Raw genomic sequence first — 15,850 nt, 5'->3', positions numbered from 1 at the left:
CTCACGGCTCTGCTGATGGCCGGGAAAGGAGTGTGAGGTCCCCCCGACATCAGTGTTTTATTTGAGCCTGGGTGATCGAGTCCCTGCCCCAAGGTCCTGTTACCTAAGTGAGTCATGAAGTGTGTTCGCCAGCCCGGTCGGGTGCACTCGCGCACAGCGATGCGCGGCTGGTCTGCAGGGCCCGCGTCCCCACCTCTGTTAGGTATATGATCACCCCAAGTGACAGCCCGGGTCACCCTCCTCGAGGGCCTTTCCTGCGTCGGGCACTGATTCTCCCTCTTTGAAACGGCATTAGAATCAGGCGTTACGATTCCCTCTCTTAGAGCTGTGTGCCGGGGTAACCGGGTGGGCGAGGGCCCCCAGGTCGGGGTCCCCATCTGCGCTCTAGCCATGCTTCACTTTCCTCCAGATAATTAGAGGAAAAAAATAAACTGTGTCCCCCTTGAATGGATTCAAATTCCACCTATTATTTCAGAAGTTCAAAAAAATGTCCTCAGGGAATGGGAGAGGTGGGGAGACATTCACGGCCCAGTGGGACTCAGATCAGGGATGTACTTGACCGGCTGAGGAAGGCTTGGGAAGCGCATGTTTTTTGACAAGTCTGAACTGCACAGAGCTGTCAGGAAGGGGCTGGGGGAGCGGGATGCTCTCTAGGGGGCGCCCCCGGAGGGGGGTGGGCATAGGGGAGGCAGCAGGGATGCTTGTACGGCAGGAGGGATGCCTGTAGCCCAGCCCAGAGGGAACGCCAAGCCTGATCAGAAGTGAGGGACTCCCCATAAATCCGTTAATTACTAGGCATCAAAATGCCCAGAAGTGCGCGGAGGGGCCCAGCCGAGAGGCCCTGAGTCTCGGATGCTATTCCTGGACCCTGTGGGCTGTGGTGCCGGATGAACAGGGGCAAAGCTTCCCATCCACCGGTCTGTCCCTTCCCAGCAGAGCCAGACCCATGGCCCCGCTTCTAAACAGGGCCAGGAGCGATGCATCCTTTGTACACAACGGCAGATCCGGAGCCCACGCTTTGCTTCCTTGGCGGTGCTGATGAATTTCAAAATTTGAAATACTTGACCCGACTGAAGGCGGGTCCACCCACCCTGCGTGGGTCTCCGGCTGTTTATAGTGGAGGCTGTGCAGAGTAATTAGGACGGAGCCCGACGGAGGCCCGGGCGCGGATGGCTGTTAGGTGACCAGTGAGATGTGAAGGGCAACTTCAAAGCTGGCAACTCTGATTAGAACTGATAACTTTCATTCCCTCAATGAGGGAAAATAGCTTTACGTCTCGGGCTGCTCGGCAGTAGCTGTGCTTCTAGGCAGGCATGTTTCATCCTTTGGAACCGCCCGGGTGTGACCCCGAGAGATCTCATACCTGTGAGGTCAGGCTGAGCCGTGGCCCCTCGAGGCCACTGTCACCACAAGGCCCCCCGCCAGCGGCTCTACGGGGACTCGCCTCGACACACAGACTTCATCGATGAGGCCGTATCTCCTAATTCTCTTTACTTTGATACGTCCCATTTTCTCCCAAATGCTTCCCTTCATTGAAGCCAAGTATGTGAACCCGTCAAGTGCGCACAGCCGGGCTGTCGCCCTACCCAGGAGTCCCAGCTCTGGATCACGGCCCCCGAGCCCGTGAGCCAGGCCAGGCCCCACCTTCCCTCCACTGGTCCCTGTCGGCCTCAGGTGGCCTTGGTCTTGCAGCGGGAGGCGGTCCTTGCAGCCAGGCTCTTCCTCCTACAGGCGTTAGAGCAGGACTTGAATGCAGAACCCGCTCCTCATGGGTTTATCCCAAGGGTCTGCGACCACACGTGCTGCCGGCCGTGCCCCTGCCTTGCTGTTTGATTTGGGGATGCTCGCAGATCCTGCTTGGAGCCTCCTCCCTGCCACTACAGCCTCTTTGCATAAACTCTCCTCATCTCGTCCGGGTTTGCTTTTATTTGACACCCTCCGGGAGAAGGTGGCTGCGAGGAGAAAGCCGTGGTTTGGACCAGGTCCTGCCAGGGGGGCTGGGAGGATCCATGGGGCTGCAAATGGGGCTGTGAGGGGAGCAGGGTGGTCCAGGCCGGGATGGTCAGCTGGCCCCTGGACCTTGCACACACCCCAAAGATGCAGCCTTCACCCCGAGCTCCGTGGGGTCTCTGAAAGCTTTGGTAGTGTATCCCATCCTGGGATGCTGCAGAGCCTCGCGGCCGCAGTGACAACGGCACCCGGCCGTGCCCGTGAGCTCGTGGCCGTCGACGGGGCTCAGCCTGTTTATTTCCCTAATGGACCGTCAACATCGCTTTGTTAAGTCCTTCCCGATCGTGCGGAATTTTGATCGGAAAGGAGTGAAACCAGTGCTCCGGTTCAGGGAGAGCCAGCGGCTCAGACGCTCAGTGTGGCCTCAGCTCCGAAACTGCGTCCCCTTGGCCCACTGACCGAGACAAGTGTCATCAGACTGTGTCGATTACTTACTGACTGATTTATGTTTCACGTCACGCGGTGATAAGAGATTTGGGGAAAGGCTCGTAACCAAACGACAGCCCCACCCCCATGGTTTGCAGCCCTGAGTCCATCCTCAGGAAGCAGCCACGGGACTCCACTCCAGGCCACAAGCTGCAGGACAGTGACCTGGTCCCGGCCCCTCCGCACAGCCTCTGCTCTGACCCGCCAGCGTGGACGGCCCAGCAGCCTCATGTGACCGCGGCAGCTCTCACGGATTTTATTTGGCTTTCCTTGTCCTGCAGACAACTCAGGGGACCGAGCGGAGCTTTCCCCCAAACAGAACCCTGCCCCTGGGTGGTGGAGACACTTTCAAGACCTCACCCATCTAGGGTGTTCCTTGAGGTTCGAGCACAGGTGACGGTGACATTGGAAAGACTCCCACCAGACACAGGAGTGGCCGTCGTGCTGCCACAGCTCCGCCCTCCACTGTCTCAGACGCAGCCCAGAAGGGCCAGGCCACTGCACAGGTGATGGGTGGTCGCTGGCATAACTTGGAACCTGGCGAGCTCCCTGGTGACCATCCCTGGCCGTCTGCCTGGACCCTGTGCCCCGGCTCCTCCCTGAGCCCACGGGACCCTGACACCTCAGCCACAGGTGTTGCAGGGGCTAGACGTGCGCTGACCACCTGCCAAGCACACCTCACCTGGTGATGTCACCTTAACGGCATGCGTCCTTCCTAGGATGTGGGAAAGGGGGGCCCTTGGGGATTGGTTATTACTCCTCCAATAACCAATAACCTCGGTCTAATCGTGGGAAAAACGTCAGCCAAATCCCAGCAGACCCCCACCTGCTCTCCTCAAAGCTGTCAGGTCCTCAAAGACAAGGAAAACCCGAGAAACACAGGCAAGACGTGACGGCTGGTGTCGTGTGTCCTGGGTGGGGTCTGGGGCCGAAAAGGGACATTGGGTAAAAATGAGGGAAATCCAAGCAGAGTCCGTGAAGAGGCACCCATGTCGCTCATTAACTGTACCGCGTGTGACTGAGTCAGGTGAGGGGCCTGCGACGGGGGCGGGCCTGGGCTGGAGGACGCTCTGAGGCACCTTGGCAACTTCTCTGCAAATCTGAAACTGTCCTAAGTTTTTAAAAAGGTTACTAAAAATACAATAAGTAAAAAGGAAGCGTCATTTTTGGGAGAGTGGCCAGCAGAGGCCTGGCTCACACTCAGAGCAGCTGTGGGACAAAGAGACCGGCCTGGGGAGACGTGCAGGGCTGCAGGTGCCCCGAGATGACCAGGGAACTGGCCACGCCTGAACCTTGGGACGCGGCTGTTGGTTAGAAATCAGACTGTACTGCCCGGCCGGCAGCAATGTGGGACGCCTGCCTGCGTCTGAACACAGCCGCGATGGGGCTCCCGGAGGCTGGGTCTGGTTTGAAATTCTCAGATGCTGTGGTCTGCACAGGTGGAGGGGACGTGTGGGGACGCCCACCCCTGGGCCGGCCCTCCCTCAGGTGGCCCATACTCTCCGCGGGCGCAGACAGGATTGCACTTCCTCATCGTCCAGATGGGGGACCCCAGCGGACAGCTCTTCTAGACCAGCCATGTGGGGACCTGGCTCCCCCCTCCTGCCTCCAATGCCAGCCAAGACCTTCTAGCTACCTGCACGGGGAAAGGGCCCTCCCGGGAGACCTGGCCCAGCCCCAGGAGGGGTGCCCGTCATTCACCCTGGGCCCACTCCCTGCAGGGCCAGCTCAGGGATGGAGGAGAAATAGGGCTGCTTTGTGGGCACTTGACTGTCTCAGCCTCGTTGCCCTCAGTTTACACCACGTGAACGTGGAGACGCGGGTCCTTCTGAAACAGACACTTACAATGGCCCCTTCACCTCTCATTCCTGAAATCACACCCACAACCATTCATTCTAGCGTTGACGTGTTGACTCATCTCCACGATGCGTGAAAAATGGCCTTGTGTGTCTTTCCTGCTTCGCCTATTTTTTTTTTTTTTTTTGCGGTACGCGGGCCTCTCACCGTTGTGGCCTCTCCCGTTGCGGAGCACAGGCTCTGGACGCACAGGCTCAGCGGCCATGGCTCACGCGCCCAGCCGCTCCGCGGCATGTGGGATCTTCGTGGACCGGGGCACGAACCCGTGTCCCCTGCGTCAGCAGGCGGACTCTCAACCACTGCGCCACCAGGGAAGCCCACCCCCTCCCCAATTTTTGATGATCACTCCAGGCATTGCAATGTCCCCTAGGGGGCGAAAAGCCCCATTTAAGAACCATTTATCCAAAGTGTACTTTTGTGTTGTTTTCAGGTGAAAAGCCAATTTGAAGTCACTAACCAGAAAGTGAACACAGACAGAAAATTGGAACACACAGAAAAAAAAAGCAACCTGGGTTTTGTGATTGAAGATGTGCCGATCGCCACATGTAGCAATGGCTATTGTCACGTGCCTGAGTGCAGATGTGTGTACATGCATGTCTGCATTGGCACACATGTATGTGCATGTGTATTCATGTGTGTCTGTGTGCACGCATGTGCACACACCCACAGGAGAAAGACAAAGCTGCATCCAGCAGCCGCCTGGAGGATGAGACCTCCTCCCTTCTTGCTGGGCTGACAGCTCACAGCCCGACCGGGTCCTGCAGTGAATTCCAGGTGCATCGATGGGCTGTAGATTTAACAAATCAAACCTGAAAACCTGAAAGAAACACTGTAAAGATTGAATTAAACATTTATCAAAACATGGAGGAGAAAGAGCATTATAAGTTTAGAAATAATAAAAGAAATAATAAAGGAAAATGGGAAGACTACACACTATAAAAATTAAAAACGGAAGCCCTTTGGTAAAATGCCGTGAACTGGGTATGTATAAGTCTTCTGCGACGCGGGTGCGTCCCTGGGGTTCGGGGCAGCCGCGGAGGCCCATTCCGTGACCTGACCCTGGGGCTGATGGTGTATCACAGCCCGAATGACCCATCCAGCCCTCAGCATTGGTGAGAAGAGTGGCCTCTTCCGTGGCCCTTAGACACCTGGCTCTCAAGTCTGGGCACTGGTGCCACTCTCATTCGGGGTGAGATGTTACTTGTCTGCAGGCTGGCGTGATTCACCTGAGCATAAGCCTGTGAGGTTCAAATTTTAAAAATAAACATCTTAAATAGTTCTGAGTGTGGAGGTCCTCATTCATTGAACAGTCACTGATGATTGCCGTATCCGTTTCCTGGGCGGCTGTAACAGGCGCTGTGAACTGGGTGTGTGGAACAGTAGAAACCTCGTCTCCCCCTACATCTGCAGCCAGAAGTCCTAAATCAGGTGTGGGCAGGTCTGTGCTCCCTCTGGAGGCTCCAGGGGAGGGTCCTTCCTGCCTCTCCCACTCCTGGGGGGCCCAGTGATCGTTGGCGTTCCTGGGCTTGTGGCTGCATCACTTCCACCTCTGCCTCTATTGTCACACGGTCTCCTCTCTGGTGCCTGCATCCAAAGCTCCCTCTTCTTGTGAGGACACCAGTCATATAGGCCTGGGACCCACCCTCATCGAGTGTGACCTCCCCTGAACTTGACGGCACCTGCAGACTCTGTCTCCAAATCGTCCCAATCACGGTTTAGGGGACATGGTTCAACCAGCAACACGTGTCAGATGCCGGCAGACCCAGCCACTAAGGTGAATTTGACGTGGACTTTATATGATCCATACACATGCAATGGGATTTAAAGATTGTCCAGTGAGAACAGAACCATTTTCTGCCCGAATGCACACATTCCCCCCTTGCCCCGCCCACACTCTCTCAGGCTCCCTGGGACGTGGGCACAAGGACAGTGCGGGCTGTGCTGGGGTCCCCGCAGCCTCAGCAGGACGCCCCCTGGAGGACAGGGTGACAAGGCAGGAGGGCCGCAGGTGCCAACTCCCATGGCAGATGCCCTGAAGCCAAAACCAGAGGTGCCCGGGAGCAGTGAGACAGCATAGCGTCTGCCCGAACAGCGGGAAGGCCACGTGGGCACCTGGGTCCTTGGTACAAGCCAGAGTCTGAGGTCTGGGGACAGGAAACAGTCTGAGCCTGCTGGTGCCGGACGGGACGAGTGTGAGTCCCAGGCTCTATCTCCCAGCTTGTCTCAGGAGGGGTCCCCAGGCCTGGCCCCATCCCCGGCAGCATGACTGCATACCCCCCCCCCAGCCTCTGGGGAGTGGGCTCCCACCAGGTCCCGCTCTGGCCGCCTTTCCCCCACTCCCATCGGGGATGCTTCACGGGTCCTGCGGGACCGCCACGGACACGACAGACCTCGGCACATTTGGCCGGGACGTTAATTTTCTAATTAGAAAGGGAATTACATTTCGAGTCATTCTGACTTCTGTGTTCCAACATCACAGCAAGGCTCCAGCGGTTTTGCAGTCACTCTGTTCACACCTGAGTGAACCATAAGCTCCCTTGAGGTCCCACAATGACAGGGGAGGCCTTTCTCCCGGGAGCCTATTTCTCGTTCTTTTTTCACTGCAAGGACTCGTCCTGCCTCCCGTCGCACGTGGCGGGGGTCCCTTATTTTCACCTGCAGCTTTCCCACAGAGAGATCCCTGGTGTCTCCTCCTCTTACAAGTACACTAGTCCTGTGGGGTCAGGACCCACCTTCACAACTGCGTTAATCTCCTCACCCGCTCCGGGCCCATCTGCAAATACAGTCACCCTGGGGCTCAACATGTGAATCTCAGGGACACAATTCTGTCCCTGCAAATGACCTTTGCTCTGTTCCATTTGAGTCTTCCTAGAAGTTATATCCTCAGCTTTCCGGTCTTCTTCCGAAGAAAGACACTTTGATAACCCAGGTAAGACAAGCTGATCGGTCTTCCCCGTGGGAGGTCAGGAACCCGAGCTGCGAGTTGAGACGGTGCTACAAGGCCATCTCGCTTTGGGATGCGTGCTATTAACTCAGCAATTAATTTTCTCTTTGCGCTAAATTCTGGTCCCCACCACCTCAATAGGACTGATTATTCATCAAGATTAAAGTGTCAAATTCATTATATTCTAATAATCTGACATCAAATATTAAATCTCATTATGCGATTGGCCGGGGATTTATGACCACCATTAATTAGTTAACTCAGGTAAGCAGCTCGTGTCCCATGGAGACGTCGGCAAGGCCCAAGACGGGTGTCTTGTCTCTGAGTATACTGGCTGACGGACACCGTGAGGACCCTGCGTGGTCTGTGGGCAGGAGGAAGGGGGCCTGGGAGAGGCGCGCTCTGCTCGCCGCGTTGTCCGAGTGTGGGGGACACCCTGTTCTCTTGGAGAATGGCCATCCGTATATTTGGCAGGAGCATTGGCTCTGACCCAGGAGGGCTTCTAGAAGTTTCCAGAACACATCATTTTCTTCCTGGATTGTGTGCCTGAGTCCATGACCTTCAAGTTCATCTTCCCTCCACAGCTATGGATGCCCAGGTAGAGCGGTCACCTCCCGGGCCCACACCCCCAGCAGCGGCGGTGAGGGAGGGAAGGGGGAGAGAGGGGCGTGCAGGGCAACGCTGCCTTGCAGTAGGGGGCCCGGAGGTGGCCACACCCCACACTTCTCACGTCTCGTCCCCGCATGCGTCCACTGTGCATGTTGAATGTCTCCAGCTGTCTCACTGGAACCCCAGGTGGATGGATGTCACCGAGCCTCCACTGAACTAAGACGTCCTGGGCCCCTGGTCTAGACAGGGGTACGGCACCCCGGGGGTGGGAGTGACACCCAGACCTCACCCTGTTGCCCGGCCTGAGAAGATGATGGTCCAGGCAACCAGATGATGCCCCTGTGGCCCCCGCGGCCCCCGTCCAAGGGCTGAGAGATGTCGTCCAGGGGAGACCCTCACAGACCACACGGGGATGGTCCGGGCCATGGCGTCGGGCCCCCAGTGAATCCAGCGACCCACCTGAGTTGAGGGATACAGAAAAATTGTCGTCTTTGGGGACACCCCCGAATGTGGCTGTGGTGCTTCTGGGGGCAGCCGAGGCGGGGCGTCCTCCCGGATATGAGGAGGAGAGGGGTTGTAGCCTTTCTGCAAATTATCTACTTCCCAAGGGCAGGCGGGCCCTGGAGATGAGGAAGAACTGAGCTTGGAAGATGCTCACCTTTCCCGGAGCCAGGCAGCTGGGAAGGGAAAACTCCCTGCGATCCAGGTCCCCCGCCTCTGCATTACACACCGCCATCCGCCCCTCCCAGTTACACAGCCAAGGGGTGAAAACTCCATATTCATCCATGTTAATTCTGTCACTAGTGTTGTGCTCAGACCATGGGGGTGAAGGGGGAGGAGGGGGAGAGAAAGGGGGGAGGGGGAGGGGAGGGGGAGAAACCGCCCTTAGGCTTCACAACTTCGTGACCGGGATTTTTAAGTCTTTCACAAGAATCTGAAAAGCTCGGGGTCGGGAGAGTCTCCTTAACGTGAGCCCCCAAACCACCTGAGCTTCTTGAATTTATGTTATTGCACACGCACCAGGAGTTATTCTCCAGTGACGACTCCGTACCAGAACTGCCGTCGTCAGCACCCCTGCCCTGAGGCCCCATCGAGGGCCCCACTGTGAACGTTGTGGGGAATGCAGCCCCGGAAGCTGTGGTCCAGGGCCCTGAGATCTGGTCCTGACGCACCAGTCCAGCCTCCTGTCTGTTCACCCCTGTGGGGGCAGGACCCTCCCCTTGGTCTCTAAGTCCCAACACCTGTCCCTCAGGTGTGTCCCCGTGGCCTCAGCTGGAGGGGCTGCTCCTCCCTGCCCATCTGCAGCTTTTTGTGCCCTTGGTGGAAGCACACTTGCAGCATTCATTCATTCAATAATTCATTCATTCATTCATTCATTCAGAGGAAGACCCCCAAGTGCCTACCGTGTGCCAGATGTGCTGAGCTCTGGAGAGGGGTCCACAAGACCCAGACCCCGCTGATGATTTCCGGTGCCTCCTGTGTCACCCACCAGGTGTGGAGATTCCAAACCATCTCTACTGTACATTTCTGGAAACAAACTGCTAAATACACCATTTTTATCATCACTGTTATACCTTTCCGGAAACAAAACTGCTAAAACTAAGTCACGTCTCTTCTATGCCGGTTTACTGGGCGTGTTTCCTGTTTTCGGGTGGGACCTGAGAACAGCTGCGTTTGAAGAAGAGGCACCTTCTGGGCAGGCAGCTCGGGCAGGTTGATCCCTGTGGATCAGAGGGACACATGCGCACAGGCACTAATTCCTCCAGGTCCCCCAAGATTTTCCATCATCACCGCACGCCGTGAGGAGCGCCAGGGAGAGGAAGCACAGCCCGAACTGCCACCTCTGAATAAACACATCCCCACGGCTCAGGACCCACAGACCAGCCTTCCAGGAGATGGGCCTCCATCGTAAGTGAGACGCCAATGCAGTGAGTGGTCCCGTGGTTTCCCAAAGCAGATGGAAAGCTGACGATAACTCAGGCTTTGCCGTGGGGAGCGCAGCTTCTTGGAACAGATCCACCCCGAATGCCCAGCAAGCACGCTGGCAGTGAGGAAATAGGGTTTGTCACGGAATTACCAGGGTGAAGCAGCAGCCAGGCTGTGCATTGTCTGGGAGCCACCTGGGGCGCTGGTGTCAATCAGCTGAGAACAGAGACAGAGGTGGGAGAGGGGCGACTGCTGGGGGCCTGGGGGCGGCTGCACAGCCCCCGTGCCGGGGCACCTGCTCTGAGGCAGCACCCTCTGTAATGAGCCCCTCCCTGCAATCCACTCTAGATGGTGTGTGCTGAAAGGCAGGGCTCACTGATCATGAGAAGAACACACAGAAAGAAAGGAAATGCAGAATCCGGCAGAGATAGAGCACCTCCAGAGACAGAGCACCTCCAGAGATAGAGCACCTCCAGAGATAGAGCACCTCCAGAGATAGAGCACCTCCAGAGATAGAGCACTTCCAGAGATAGAGCACCTCCAGAGATAGAGCACCTCCAGAGATAGAGCACCTCCAGGCTTAACGGACAGTCTGAAGGAATGGGTTTTATTCCCCACGGGGAGCGAGTGCGGAGGTCCTGGTGGGTGAGGGACACCATCGCTCAGCCCGCATGGGCTGCCGGCAGTGGGAAAGCAAGCAGCCTGAACAGAGGCAGACGTGAACTCGCCCCACCCCACGGGGCCACAGCCGTGCGCGAGACCTCTGGCCAGGAGCCCTGCACCACTCAGGCTCAGAAGAGTGAGTGGCGGGAAGGAGCTTGAGGAGAAGCACCTCCTCATTGGGCACCTCCAGCCCTGCGGGGGCTTCAGGTGAGGGGCGACATGGCTGCCCCTCGCACGCAGGGCCCCGCATCACCTGACCGCACCTCCTCTCTCTCCAGGGGAGGCACATTTTCCTGCAGCTGCTGTCTGGGCTCCAGGCTTTCCTGTCCAGAACAGCCCGGAAATCTGATTTCCCCCGAGGGTCTCTTGGGGACCGACCCTCCACTGTCGGACGAGGCTCTGGAAACGTCTGGCCCAAGGCTCTGGCTCAGTGTGAAGGTGGAAGTAATTCCTCCAGCGAGTTTGCGTTCTGGTGGCGCCTGGCAGAGATGGCGTGTGGTCCAGCGGGGATGCTTCCCTGTTCCCTCCCCAGACCACCTGTGTGTCTGCAGCGCGTCTACCCACCAATGCCCATGGCCCTTTTCTCCAAGCCAGTGAAGGTCCATTAGCCCTCAGTGGCCACAACTAAATGCCCCCTCACTCTGGGCCCCTCCTATGCAGAGCCCTGGAGCTTCACGTTCGGGGTCAGGCTCCATCGGAAGCTGCGGGGACTGAGGTAGAAGCAGCTGTGCAGACCAGCCCAGGGAGTGTGCGTGTTCACAGCACCAGCAGGGAGAAATGGATCCGTCCTCTCTGGGACAGCCTGGATATTGCCTGGTGGACACAGAGAAGGTCACTGGATTCCTATAAGCCGAGTCCCTGGAATGTTCACTAAAACGTAGCTCATTGTGCAGGAAATCTTAGTCTGTGCCAGAAATGGACAGAATGCGTTCCACCTGGTGTGTGTGTGTGTCTGTGTGTGTGTGTGTGCACTCAATACACTTATGCTTGGATAAGCATGTTTACCATCAGAAGATAGCAGTTTCAGCAATGGTTATGAATATGACTATTTTAAACATCAGGTTTCTCAAAATAGCAGACAACAAACCACGTTAAGTATCATATGCTATCAAAATATTACTTTAAAAACTCTGAGTTTTTACCATTTTTGACAATGATTTTCTACTTTCTAATCTTTCAAGACCATAACGTATTAAGTAGAAAATTTTAGTCCCATAACTAAGGGTGGTTTGTGATAACCTTAGTGTATAATCAGCTATATAAAGCAGACACAATCTTTGGAGAATTATTGAATAATATATTACGATGTTTATGTTGGATTCAGGAGATGTGATTTTTTTGCTTCAGTTATTATATTTCAACTCCAGAATTTCTATTTGATTCTTTTCACTAGTTTCTCTCTCCACATTGATATTCTCTACTTGGTGAGATGTAATTCTCATGTTTTGATTTAATTTTCTTAGACAAGTTTCCCCTTAGTTCTCTGAGAATATTAATAATAGGTGATCAAAGTCTTTGTCTAGTAAGTCCAATGTCTGGGCTTCCTCAGGGGCAGCTTCTATCAACTACTTTCCCCCGTTTCCTTGTGTGCCTACTACTTTGTGGTTGACAACTGACTATTCTAAAGGATACAATGTAGCAAGTCTGGAAATCGGGCTTCTTCCTTCCCCCTCCCCCAACACAGAGTTTACAATGTGTTCGTTTAAGGACTTCTCCCGGGCTAGTTCTATGAGGTCTGCGGTCTTTATTGTGTGTGGACAGTGAAGTTAGTTTGGAGATCAGTAAGGACGGGACAGAGACTTCCTGATGTCCTTTAACATGAAGAGACTTCCTTAATGTCTCTCAGGGGTTGCGGAGGGTCCTGTGTGTGGTGGGGCTCCCCTCCCCCAGCCAGGCAGGCAGGTGGCCGCGCTGCCTCAGCCCCCTCCCCCTGTGTGTAAAGCGTCCAGGTGACCCAGAGGCAGAGGTCAGGGCATTGGTGGGTCCTGCACACGTGCGTGGTCTTCTAGATCCCCGGCAGTAGGCTGGAGCTTTTCAAATCTCCCTACAGGCGTCTCATTTCGCTAACTTTCCCTTTTAAGTTGCGGCCGGTCTCCCGGCAGGGCAGCTGCAGCGCTAAGTAATTGCTAATTGCTGCCGATGGTTTTCAACAAACGGGCTGGACGCAGGTTTGTTTGAGCGGATTGAGCTCTGAGTCAGATCACCTACATACACGTCTCCGAAGCGCAGCTCTTCAGGAAACTGGCAGAGGAATCGAACGGTGACAGTTCTTGGGGGACGGGTTCTTTGGAGTTTTAGGCCCATTTTGCCCCTAGTGGCTGCCGGGTTGCTGGCGTCCGCAGCTTCCATTGTTGTGAGGCTCTTGGTTTTCAACACTACCTAGCAGCTGGGGAGAGGAGGATGGGAATACATTAAAATTCCATGAAGTTTACTGTTTTTCCAAGATTCAACCCATTCTCTTGGATCGGTACTCTTCAGTAGCAAGGTGCATGTTGCCCCCAACTTCAGTAGCAAAGCCGGAATGGCAATCAGGGTCATTGCTAGGAAACCACCACTAACAAACCATGGTCTTCCTGGGAGTGAGAGATAGCTGCCTGCTTGTGTGTTGCTCAGCTTATATAACAGATGAAAGTTGAGATCTCACAAGTAGGCGGAAGTGTTGGTCCCACAATGAAAGTCACAATCCTTCCCTAAGAATACACATCTTAGTAACTTCCCAGGTCCAGTACCAACTGCCGAGAGAGGCCTTCCCCTTGGGCAAGGATTCTAAATGCCCACTGCAAGCATACATGGGGAGAATTTCCCAAGAGTTCTTCCAAAGGTCCTGTAGGCACTTGTCAGGCTCTTTCTGCAACAAGGAGAAAAATACCCGTTCTCTTCAAGGACCACTAGAGGGAGAGTCTGAATTTAAACGGACATGAATGGACTTGAAATGCCCCTGTGGTCTTCCAGCTGCAGTGGGGGCTCAGGTGGTCCATGGATGAAATGGAGTTGGACGCAGTTCAGCCTTACAGAGGCTCATCGGGCCCACGGGCCAAGCTTCTTGATCCATCCCAGTGAATGACTGGTAGAGGAATAAGCCTTGGTTCCATGAACCCAGTTACACTGGTTCTTCTTTCTCGAAGAACAAAGGTATTATGATAGGAAGGACCGATAGGAGGCCTGTAACTGCCGCCTCCCCTGGCCAAGATACTACTCCCAGTACCACGGCTACTACATCAGTACGTCCGTTCCCAGGAGGACTGCAGAGATTAGGGCCACCATCAAGTCCCCATTCGCTCACTCTTCATCCTTGGTTGAAGCTGTAGCTCGTGGTTGAACCACACACCTCACTCAGCAGCAACCTCAGATGCAGAGCTCTCCCGCCGTCGCGTTTACTGGACCAGAGCAGCACCATCTCTGGCACGCGCTGTGTACTCTTACAGCAAGGCTCAGCAGCTTCTCCAGGGGCAGCACCGCATGTCTACCTGTGCGTTTATTTGGTGCACGGTTATACATCTGGCAAATGCTTCTTCCCCCCAATCTCCATCCATAGGGAGGCTCAGGACAGTCTGTCTTTACAAGACAAACCTTATTGTGTACTGTTTGGGGTCGTGCTAACACTGACAAGATAGATTCCGAAGGTACTTTGACAATCCGGACTCTCTGCAGACCGGTACCCAGTCCACTCCGATTATGTCAAGTGGACCTGGAGAGTGGGAAGGGCAAGCACCCTTGAACCCTATTTGGTCATAACGTGTTTTTGTTATTATTGATACATGGATTGATACTGATTTTAAATAGAATTTTGTATCTATGTTCATAAATGATATTCGTAGTTTCAATAATTTTGTTGTGTCTTTGTTCAGTTTTGTTTTTAGAGCTATACAAATTACATAAAATTCAAAGGACATTTATTCTTTTAAAATACTTTCTATGTTCTGGAATATTTTAAGTGACATAGATTAATCTTTTTCTGCCTTATTAGATTGGTTGAAATTCGGTCTGAATGCATCTAGTCTTGGTGATTTTCTTTCACTGGTAGATCTTTCATCAGTTTTCCAGTTTTTTTAATGGTAATTAGCCTATTCAACTTTTTCCACTTCTTCCTGGATACATTTAGTGAATTTTTTACATTTCTAAGAAATTATCTACTTTTCTAGATTTGTAAATATGTTTCCATTGAGTTAGATGCATTATTACGTCATAATTATAATTCTCTCAAGTTTTCCTTTATATGTGATGACGCTTCACTTTTGGTCTTTCATCCCCCCTCCCCCCTTTCATTCTTTCTCTCTCTCCCTGTCTGTCTCTATTTTTCTTCCTCATAATTACCTTCTAAAGGTTTAACTTTAAAATCGTATTTGGATTAAGCCATGCTTTCTACCTACTTTTTTACTATATCATTATTTTTAGCTTTCATGTTTATTAAATTTATTCCTCCTAATTTCTCTTAGTTCATTTTTTTATTTTCCTAATGTGTTTAGTGGAGTACCAAATGCCTTAATTTTTATTGTTCCTCTAAAATAACAAAACTCTTTATAAGGTAATGCATTTCCTTTTTTTTTTTTTGCGGTACGCGGGCCTCTCACTGTTGTGGCCTCTCCCGTTGCGGAGCACAGGCTCCGGACGCGCAGGCTCAGCGGCCATGGCTCACGGGCCCAGCCGCTCCACGGCACGTGGGATCTTCCCGGACCGGGGCACGAACCTGTGTCCTCTGCATCGGCAGGCGGACTCTCAACCACTGCGCCACCAGGGAAGTCCTGCATTTCCTTTTAATAAAGCCTTTCCCGCGTCCAGCTGGTGTTGGCACGAAATGTTCTCCTTTTCAAAGCTTCGGAGGTACTTTATCATTTCTTTCTTAACTTTTTGATCCAAGGATGGTCTTAAGTAAATTTCATACTGTTCAAGCCCTTAAGATATAGTTGGTCAACTCTGCATTATTGTTTCCAATTTTACTGTTTCCTAATCAGATTACATGACCAGCCGAGTTCTGACTTTCATTTTAATTGTGCCAAAAGGTTTTATTTGAGGCCAAGCACTTCACTGATTTTTGTAAAGAGTTTCGGCAAGCAGCTCTTTCTATGAAGGATGCTGGTGTGCCGTGCTGGTGTGAAGGTTGTTAGCACGTCGTAAATCCACTTGATCACGTTTAGTGGTTGTTCAATGAGATTTCTCCAAGTCTCTATTTACTGTCGTTTTCATCCTCTACTCGATCTGCACAGTAATAAAACAGGTGTGGGGACAGCTCGCTGTAGTGCCAGTTTTTATCAAGTCCCCGTGGATTTCTAGCAGCTCTTGCTGTAAGAATCACTCACATTTATCATTCGCTAAGGGCTTTCCGGAGCATCTCCAGTGGTCCTTACAGGAGCCCCATGCAGTGGGGACACTGTTACAGGGAGGAAGATGGAGTTTCACACCCAGCCCACCCAGGGC

Source organism: Orcinus orca, chromosome 11, assembly GCF_937001465.1.
Source record: "Orcinus orca chromosome 11, mOrcOrc1.1, whole genome shotgun sequence".
Lineage (NCBI taxonomy): Eukaryota > Metazoa > Chordata > Mammalia > Artiodactyla > Delphinidae > Orcinus > Orcinus orca.
This window is presented reverse-complemented; position numbering follows the sequence as displayed.